Below are 11,317 nucleotides of genomic sequence, written 5' to 3'. Positions count from 1 at the left end.
AGGCTATTACAAGTTTTATGTTAATATTAAATCCACTTAGAAATTAAAAGTGATGCTTATGAATTTATTTATCTAAAAAGGATATCAAAATATTTTTCAAAAAGGATATTGAAAAATATCCTACGAGTGATTTACTTTTCAGTGAGCTACGAGTGATTTATTTTTGTTTCTAATTTTCAATTCCACAAGCTTAAATGTATCATTGAAATCAAATTCAATTTTTCAGTTTAAAAGGATATTCAAATATTTTTCAAAAATTTCCTCGCAAGTAATTTTATTTACATTATTGAAATCGCAAGGACCTTAGAAAAAATCATACAAGTAAATTACTCTAAGAATTCATACGATTTAGAAATATATATCTTTTCAAATTCGATTAATTAGAATTAGTTTCTTTTTTCATTTTCCAATTATGCAAATGCTTAATTATAATCTTGAAATAGTAATTGGATTATTTAGTTAAAAAAGGATGTTCAAATACTTTTTAAAAACTTTTCATGCAAGTAATTACTTACAAAATTAATTGTAATTGGAAGGATTTTTGGAATATTCTATAACCATTACATGTTTTGTATTAATATTTATTACACTTAGAAATAAAAATGATGCTATGAGAATTTATTTCCTTTTTTTTCGGTGTTAATCTTGGTATCCGGAAGCTCTGTTGGGCCCCGACTAATCCAGTCAAGTTAGGTCAGCCCGCTACGGGGTAAAGTTCTTCCAGTGTGAATTTTCTATATTCATAAGTACTCCAATCTGAGACCTTATGTAAGCGGAACAAGTAATGAACCGTTTGAACCAACCCACATTGGTTAAGAGAATTGATTTCTTTAGAAGTTCGTAAAACAAATAGAATAAATTTAGTTTCCATTTTTATTAAATTTACTTAAAGTTGAAACATTTTAAATTCTATGAGTGATTTACTTTTTAGTGAGCTACGAGTGATTTATTTTTATACAAAAGATATATATCGAAATATCTTCTACGATATTGATATTGAAAATTATGATTCTTTTTAGAAACTAAAAGGTTTAATTATTACCTTAATTTTAATCAAATTAATGTTGTTCATGCTTTGACTAATCTTATCTATAATATATATAAATTAATCATTTTTAAATAAATGATATAGTTTCTTATGTATATATGATAAATTTAACAATTTTATTTATTGTTATTTTGACAATTATCAAAGAGTTAATTCTATAACTATAAGCTATTTAATATTTTTAAAGACACTTTATAATTAAAATATACAAATTTTTACTATGATAAACAATCGCGCGTAACATGCGGGTGAAATGGCTAGTACATATAATTAAGATATTCTCAGAGTTTACATAACCAACTTATCACATATCTCTTTTAATCCTATATATGCTCATATAATGTAATTAGCATTCTATCATGTGCATTGCACAAGTTCACTTTCATATATTTCTTATATTTTTTTTATTATAAATATTTAAACTTTAAATGATAATTATATTATTGAGACTTGAGAGTAATAAAATATGTCAATTACTATTAAAAATATTAAAATATAATAATCTTCAACAATTTTAAGTAATTTTTGGTAAAAATGTATTATTAGTTGAAATGATTTAATAATACCTTTGCAATTGATTTGTCTTATTTAATGTGCATAATATTTTTTTGGGTAAATTAGAAAAAAAAAACCTAAATTTTGTAAAACGTCTCAGTCTTGTCCTAAATTTTATTTTGTAACAAAAAAAAATCATATGTTTTGATAATCGTATCAGATTTGGCCTCCGTTACTATTCCGTTAAAGTTTTTGTTTCTTTGCCTACGTGGATTTTACGGGACCCACCAAATTTGAACATCATTTGATCATCTTCTCTTTTCTTTACAAAAATAACCTAAGTTTTCATAAAGTTTTAGTTTTGTTCTAGATTTTGATTTGTAATTTTAAAAAAATACATGTCAGCGCTCTGTTTTGGTCCACCGGCTTCAGGAGAGAACACCAACAATATTCCTGACTACAACCCGGAAACTATTATAGAAAAAGACCCAGCAAACTCCGAGTTACTATTCACAGCCGAGTCAGCCATGTCAATTGGACTGCCCTGGGAGCGATGCACAGAGGTTCGCAGCACGAGGAAAATTCGAAATCGACAACCTATGACATCATAAATTAACATTATACGTTTCACCTATATTTATTTCAATCATAATAATGTAAATTTTTCTTTTTCACCTTTTCTTGAATTATGACATTTTTACTTACAAATAATGTTAATTTATTCTATCACCACCGAGAAAAATGTTAAACTATTGTAGATTAAAAATTGTGAGTTGAATAAAGAAATTTCTCTTCAATTTTTTATGTAGACTATACCTATAAGATTAGAGTGCTGATTTGGTTCCTCCATATTTTGACTGATTAATACATAAATCTAATTTGTCAAATAAAAGTTAATTGCCTAGTTGTAAATTTAAATGTATATCTATATTTATATATATAAACCATTAAAATATATTATGCCAATAGACCGAGTTTCTTCTCATGGTATAAACTAAACTTAAAGAAAACAAAATGATTTCCTTTTGGGTGAATAAAACAAAAAGGATATTATTTTCTTACTTTTAAGACAATGAGATTCATAAAGATCGGTGGGGAGAATTTTTTGACTAAAAAGTAAATATCAAAAATAAGAAAATGAAAACAAATCCCTTTACTCGGAACTTTTGTGTATTGCCTGGATAGAAATTTCAAGTATATGAATATTTTGTTGAAGGCGTATAAGGAAGCCGAAATCCAATCTCTCTCTTATATATAGGAAGATCCACGTTTATAACAATTAGCATCTATTATATATGTTCTGTAATTTGTCAAATGCTAAATATATAGTTCAAGACTTAAGGAAGAATAAATACAAAAGAAATTGAGCTTCAATATAAGGGGGATTTGTACCATATGCTTGTTCAAACCACAAATGAAGATATCGTATTATCTCTGAGAGATGAATATCTAGAGGTCATTCCATGTAAGAAATCACATGATAACAAATAATGTTGAGGGCAGTTGATCCTTCCGAACAGTCTTCGAGTTCCTTTGGCTCCTATGAAGAATCTGAAACAAAAAAGGTAACAGATGAAATTAGAAATTACTTGAAAAATAGAACTAATAACTTGAGATAAGAAACTCAATAGGGAAAAAATCTGAAATTTGTTCATTTGGAGTATTGTTTAGTAAATAAGAAGGGATCTATTCTTTTTGTAGAAAGAAGGGACTCTGTTTATAAATGTTTTCTGAGAAAGGCCATTTTTAAGGATATATAATAAATAATAAATTATTTCACAGTTAAATATTTCGTGACTAATATTAAGAAATGAATCCGTTATCAAGTATTAAACTAATCATGAACGAGAGCATTAACCTCCAACTATAAGGAGTCATTCATTGATAAAAATTTTATTGACAAATATCTATTTAATTCAATAGGGAAAAAATTTGAAGTTTGTTCGTTCAGAGTATTATTTGGTAATCGAGAAGGGATCTATTCTTTTGTTAGAAAGAATGGACTCCGTTTATATATGTTTTTTGAGATGGGCCATGTTTAAGGATAAATAATAAATAATAAATTATTTCACAATTAAATATTTGGTGACCAATATTAAGACATGAATCCGTTATCAAGTATTAACCTAATCATGAATGAGAGCATTAACCTCCAAGTATAAAGATTCATCCATTGATAAAAATTTATTTGCAAAAATTTATTTAAAAAATAATTTCATAAATTGATTATAGCATAATATATTTTTCATTTACGATTATACTCTATTTTTTAGTTGGGATACAACTTTTTATAAATGGATGATAATCCAAAAGTTTAAGGACAAAACTTTTGATACACTCAAGAAGTGAATATTCGAGATGCACGTACAATGCCTCGGATGCCACCCGATAAACCGAAAAAAAGAAAAAGCCAAGGGACACTAAAATCACATTGTTTAAAGTCACGATAAAATTCACGTTTTCTTCAACTACCAAAGGGGTGGCTCTCAGGAATAATTTAGTGCTGGGGACAATCAACACACAAGTGGTAGACGGACAGAGAGAGGTCCACTATCTATCCATCCATCTATTTGTCTTCATCGGCTTCCTTTCACATTGTGGAAGAATACCACAACCATTCCATTCCCTTCACGCAAGACAAGGGAAACTGCTCCACGGCGGGCTCAACTTTCTCGGAAATTCTAATATGACCTTGTGTCAGCTGACACATGGTCATCGCAACCATTCATGCGCAGGGCTCATTCGGAGTGAACGGCAGTGATTGCTGTGTTAGTTGTCTTAAGTCATATTTGCACGACCTTAACTTTCCCCATGACAAAGAAAAATTTGTCCACAATGTTTCCACGCGTTTAGAGAATGCCCTTTCCCTTCATGCGAGACTCTCTCATCTATATCTAACCATTTATACTATTATAAAATCGATATCTTTCCACTTCCATATTTTTGCAATGCCCATAATAGACAAATATTTCAATTTTTAAGAGCATTAGATCAAGCATACGGTTGTAAATTCGACGACCCGTAATCACACCCACTTTTCTTCTTTTTCTCTATCTCCCTCTTTTCCGTCTCTCTTTCTCCCTCCCCAGATCCAACGCTCAAGACCATCTTTTTACCAAAATAATTAACTTATAAGTTTTATCACATTTTATTATTGTACTTATTCGTTTTTTCATTACGAAAGAATCACGTGAATTTGGTTAATCGTGTGGGTTGAAGAAAATAATTTAATAGGATTTACAATGACCAATTAATGGGGTTTAGTGAAATCAATGCATGACACGGGCTTTCATCTAGTTGTCACATGTTAGCAGGAAAGATAAAGAAAACAATCTTGTCACATTTTATTATTATACTTATTCATTTTTTATTATGAAAGAGTCACGTGAATTTGGTTAATCGTGTGGGTTGAAGAAAATAATTGAATAGGATTTACAATGACCAATTACTGGGTTTAGTGAAATCAATGCATGACATGGGCATTCATCTAGTTCTCACATGTTAGCAGGAAAGATAAAGAAAACAATCTCGTCAAGCGTTGTGAGTACTACATCGATATTTTCTAGCTAAAATTCAACATAATTATACCTACAAAAGTGATACATATTAGACGAGACTAATATATATATATATGTGTGTGTGTGCAATTTTTCTATCAGAATCTGCTATATTATTCAGCGGACCTATCCTACTCTAACATTTAGGTTTTTTTTTTCTCTCCCTGAATAGTTTTAAGGTGGTTTTCAAGTCCAAAGAAAACCAAATTGAAAATAGCGTTCCCCTAACAAAACAATCAAGTGGTATACCTTCTGAAATTTATGTTCCCACTTAATATTCTTAATTCTTAGCTTGTACATCATATCTATTTATTTCCAATTTTTTTTATAAGTAAAATGGGTTGGGGCAATCGACGTAGTAACCTTCACAGAGCGCAACCATATAGGTCCGAACCCACCATGGAATATCTGATTTGAGCCATAGATACATCAAGACCCAAGGGCGTGGACTCGTAACCGTGACCCTAATGAGATTTCATAGGAACACCGTCCATCTGCAAATTTATAGTCAGAGTACTATTAGTACATGCGTGTTCGACAATAAATAGGGAGCCTTACCCCCTCATTTGCTCCTATGTCTCCAAGAAAATTTGAACTCCTGACCTAGTACTTGGAACACTAGCACGTTAGCAGTTGAGCTATATCTCGTTGGTATTTGTTTTTTGACTTTATATCGGTTAAAACATTCAATCTTAATTAGATGATTGAATTTATTATCTATTAGATTATTTTGAATTTTTTTTCAGGCATTTTGTTTATGTTTAATGAAAGTATTTTTTAATTGAATCTAAAACTATAAAATGTTCTTTTGTTGTATCAGGGGCCCAAAAAATCACTCAAATGATGGGCAGTCCATTTTTCTTCTTGCTAAATGATTTTTGGGTAGTTTCTCATATTATAAAAACCAGTCTAAAAAAGAAGGCCTCCAAATTTTATTAAAAAACGCCCCCCCCCCCCCCCCCCCCCCCCCCCCCCCCCCCCAAGTTTATCACCCGTTTTTACCCCCTATCTTGTGGTTCGCCTTGCACTGTACATTCTCAGCTCCCAATCATCAATACATCCTTCTATTGGTTCTTCAATCACACATTTATTTGATGATACATGTCTCCCGTGACCTGGGCCATGTGGAACCGTCGTTTGGTTTTGTCCAATTAAGTGCTTGTATATATATTAACTAATTTCTTTCATGCATTTGTATAGTTAAGAATTTGGATGCATGAATCTCTACTTCAACATATAATTCTATCAAAATTATGGTTTTTTTTGTTTATAAATATATATATATATATGTGTATATATTTGGGGTTCATTGTTTCGAAAAAGAAAAGCTGCTTTGAATTTCACAGGTTCACGTAATTTCCTCACCAAATTTATGCGCTTATTATCGTACAAATAGGATAGTATTACCTTAACATTAGTCGATATCCGCGCGTTACACGATAAATTTTTATATGACCAAAATTAGATAATTAATAATGAGTACAAACTAAAATATAGATATAAATATATATATATATATATATATATTCTTTTGGACTACATATAATAAATACTGTAAAATACTATGAATTATGGAAAATAAATTCATGATGGCCAATAAATGAGTAATCTAGTTATAAGGAAGTGTGAATGATATATATAAACAGAGTCCTCTGATATGATCGCAATAGAAATGGTATGTATGGCCAGACGATGTATTCCATTTGGTATGAAAAAGAAATGAAATTTTCTATCATATTTACGGGGCCTTTGTAACATTGATTTGGCAAATGTCATGTATCTCGAGGGCTTTTTTCATATTACGGAGAAAATTTTTAAATCTTCAAAAAAATTAATTATATTATCATAGATGAATAATATAGACGAATAACTATATATTGAATTTGACACAAATAAAATAGAGTAAATTTCATTGAATTGGAAGAGATCCATCAAGTCGACGTGAATTTGAGGGTTTTGGCAATTTGGCTACGTGGTGCTGTCTCCTTCCCCAGCAGTACAATCTTACTCTTGAAAATTGTATCAAGCATTCTCGATATTCTATATACATTAAAAGTAGAAAAATATTTTCTCGATATTCTACATATGGAGATTAGAGACAATGTACTTACGAAATATTAATATAAAAATGGATAAATATATGAATCTCGAATTTAGAATTAAATTCTCCGAACAGTCGAAAGGACGATCAACGACGAATTGAATATTAGCCAACGGAACTATCACGATCCGAACAGTCAAAAAGACAATCAACCATGAACTGAGAGTTAGCTAATGGAGCCCTCACAACATTGTTGCTTAGCTTTTATATATTATAATGGATAGTAAGTATATTTATTCCCTTTTCTTACCCATAAAAAATATTTATTCCCTTTTCTTTTCTTCTTTTCAGTCATTCTTATTTTTTTTTATTTTTCCATAAGGAGTTCGTAATATTTGACATGTTTGTACGTTTTAGAGGTGATATACTTGAGCATATTTTTAGGATATCTTTTGGCCAACATATTTTTAGGATTTACTTTAACGAATAATTGTATGCTTGTATTGGTTTTAGTAACTTATATGTCTAATAATTATATTATATGATAATATCCGAAAAGAAATTGTAAAAGCTGCCCAACTTTATCCCCGAATATTGCATGCATTATATCGCTTTTTTGAAAAGTGAATCTCGAGTCGAAGTAAATGGAAAACATAATTAAATATTGAAAAAGAGAAGAAATAATGGATCATGGATTGGTCATGCGAGTGTAAGAGAGAGGAAATGTTGGAGTAATGTGGAAGATATGAGAGGAGACGAAGGACCAAAATAGGGAACGAAGAAGAGGGGAGAGAGGGAGGAGTTGTTTTTAGAAATCATAAATTACGTAAAAATTAACATGATTTTTCTAATTTTTCATGAACTTTAATTTGAAACTACAATATCATTAATTTTCGAATCTGTTTCAAAAATACCGTTCCGTTCAATTCGATCGATGAGATGGTATTGCTGCCTCATCTGTGTCTTTTTTTTTTCTTTTCCTTTTTTCATCTTTTTTACTAGCCCAGGTCTCAACTCTTGACAACTCTTATTTCGCTCGACTGGGGCTCATGAGTGCAGGTGTTGGGGACATGATTTCGGGTTTCGACCCAATACGGCCCATAAGGTCCAGCGACCTGAGTGATACCTGACGAGGCTCAATCCGGTCATTCACGAGACAAGTCCGATCCTCCTAGCGTGGCCCACGAGCAAAAGTCTATCAGTAACAGTTATCATAAAAAATTTCCTATAACGATAAGATACACTCCCTAATATATTGGGTGTGAGATACGGGAATATATTGAATATCTCGTCGTGATGGTAATGTAATCTATCTTTAAATCCTATATAAATACATGCACTTTGTATGTTTTTTTAGGTTGATCAACAATTCAATATTTTTCCCTATATTCACGACTCACACTGACTTGATGGTCGGAGAGAAAAATCGGGCATCACCCCCGATCTCCCCTTTTGCAGGTGTTCGGGGTCGAACATGGATTGTGGATCCAATTTCTTCATCAACAAGAAGCACATAAATCATTTGTGGTTTGAACCTGAATTTTGTGGTCCTAATAGCAGGGCTGGTTATCGACTGACCAAGTGCTCACAAGTCACGAGCCCTCTGTTGGGGGAGCCCTAGGTTCACTCGAGTTGACAAACTCCAGTGAGCCGTTCATTCAATGTCATTTTCTGTTTTTATTAATTTATTTATGTTTGCTTTATATGTTAAGGGCATTTTTGATGTGTTCATAATATGTAATTTTATCAAATTTCATGTGTAGTTCGTGTTGCAATAAAATAGACTAATCCAATCAAAATCGCAACTCTCATCCCTATCATTCCAATTCTCTCTCAAGTTTTAATCTCCCTCCATTTCTATCATACAAACCAAACGTCCCGTCACTCTTTCATCTTAGTCCAATGATGGGTATGTTTAGTTGTTGGGTTAGTGATAGGGATGGGGTGGGATGAGATGGGATGTGATCTAATCTTATGAACTTGAAATATTCTGATTTGTTGTTTGGTGCATGTCAAGGATTGGGACGGGAATATGAAATTAAAATGATCATGATTCCCCTAAAAGAAATGTCTTTATAATTTTTCAAAAAAAAAATTAAACTTTGAATAGAATCAAAGAGGAAGAAGAGGATGGTGGGAGCTCGAGGGAGGCCAAGCACCACAGCCCTTGGCAAGGTCGCCAAGGGGAAGCTGGGGACCTTGCTCGGGGGTGGTGGGTGTCACGCTCTCTCTCCATTCGATGAGAGAGAACGAGTGACGACTGTGGAGCGGTATGGGCTGGACGCCCCTTTTCCTTCTTCGCTTCATTCAGTGGCACTTTTGGTAAAACTAGATGCAAACTCGGGCTACATACGGAATTTAATTAAAAGAAAGTAACAGCACTACCTGTAGGATTTTCAACATAAGTTTGATGTGAAAATTCTATGTGCGATATTTTTAGAGGTTAAGAAGATTTTTATTAATTTAATTGAATAATAAAATTAACAAAAGAAAATGTTGAAGGAGAGAAAAGGTGGAGGGAACGTTATCTATCAAACATAAAAAGGTCGAGGGAACTCGAAGAGAGAGGGAGAGGGGATAGAGAAAGGGTTGGGGAAGTGGGATTAGATCTTCTTGTTTTTGATGGAGAAATGGAATGCTGCTCTTACAGTGAGAGAAGAGATATAGAGAGGAGAGAGAAGGGATAAATGATAAAAATTGAAAAGAAAGAAAAAAGTGAGGCAATTAATTATTGTGGAGTGGTTAATTTATTATATCATTTTTTAATCCAATTATTATAATTTTTTAATAGAATTTTAGAAAGAATATTTATGGTGAAAGTCAGATAAATTCTTCTTGTTTTTGTAATAGTATAGATTAAAAGTAGGGGTATGGCATTTCTGTCTTTTGGTATAAAATATCATCTCAACTCATAATAAAACCACCCTCTAACTGCATTAATTTCTTAATAAATATATCTGCTACCTAATCCCTGTATCAAATATGTCATATTGCCATCACCAAACATGAGTGTAGAAATTTTGAAGTCCCCTCTTATCTCGAGAACCAAACATAACCTATATATATAATACGACAAACTATAATATGGAAATTTTTTAAAAGTAAATGTCAGTCCAACAACCGTATACGTATGAACCGACACCTAGTTGCCCCAAGTGCTGGTATGCGCGTTGCGGTGTGTAAGGAAATTAATAAAATATAATTTCATATTTATCAAGATATTGTTTATCTATCAAGAATAAGGAAATATTTTTATTCATGATATATGATTTTCAAGAAAGTTTATCACGATAGAATTAAACGCCATAATTATCAAGTGATAATTATTAAAAAAAACAAACGTTTTTCTGTCGAGAGTACTTTAATCAATATTCGCTATCTTCGGATAAATAATGAAGTTCATAATTTTAACAAAATTTAAATAATTAACAATTCGAGAATTTACATAGGTGAAAGTTATTAAATAGAATTTTCAACTCTCGCTTTCCGTTTTTGTATATTATAATTGATTTATTAACTATGACTATAATTTGTATATAGTTATGCTTATTGAAAATGTGTCAATAATTAATTAGATTATGTTCCATTTTATTTAAGAGTAATAGATTATGTTCCAGTTTTATATATTGTAATTCGAAATTGATTTGTTGATTACAATAGTAGATTACGTATAAATTGGGGCAGTAGCAAGTGGCATCGCCTTGATATGAATGAAGAAGTTCTATGTTTGGATCACGTTAGTGGGAGTCTCAGGGCAGCAGCGCCCGAAAGACACTAATCCTTTTTTTTTCGGTGTGTATCTTAATATCCTTAAACTTAATAGAATCTGACTAATTCAGTCGAGAAATCGAACATTAAAGATTATTATCTCTCCCAACAAGTGCACTTTTCGGGATTCGAATTTGTGTTAGGTGAGCTGCTTACCACTCAACTAACACTTCTATCGGTAAAGACATTACTCCTTCTAGACCCACTATTCTTGTTTTTTTTTTAAAAAAAAAGAAAAAGAAAAAGTAAGAAAACGAAAGGGATTACTTTGCTTTTAAGTAATCAATACGTATACATATATACTCATGATCTTGAGTGACTCCTGATTAACAAAATCGGAGATAACCGTTCGATTTAGTTATTTGTATATTTGCTTTCTGTTTTGTCCTCGGGCTTCGGCCCCCTATC

The sequence above is a fragment of the Punica granatum genome, chromosome 3 (assembly GCF_007655135.1).
Source record: "Punica granatum isolate Tunisia-2019 chromosome 3, ASM765513v2, whole genome shotgun sequence".
Classification (NCBI taxonomy): domain Eukaryota; kingdom Viridiplantae; phylum Streptophyta; class Magnoliopsida; order Myrtales; family Lythraceae; genus Punica; species Punica granatum.
The sequence above is the reverse complement of the archived record's forward strand: the minus strand, read 5'-3'. Positions refer to the sequence as shown.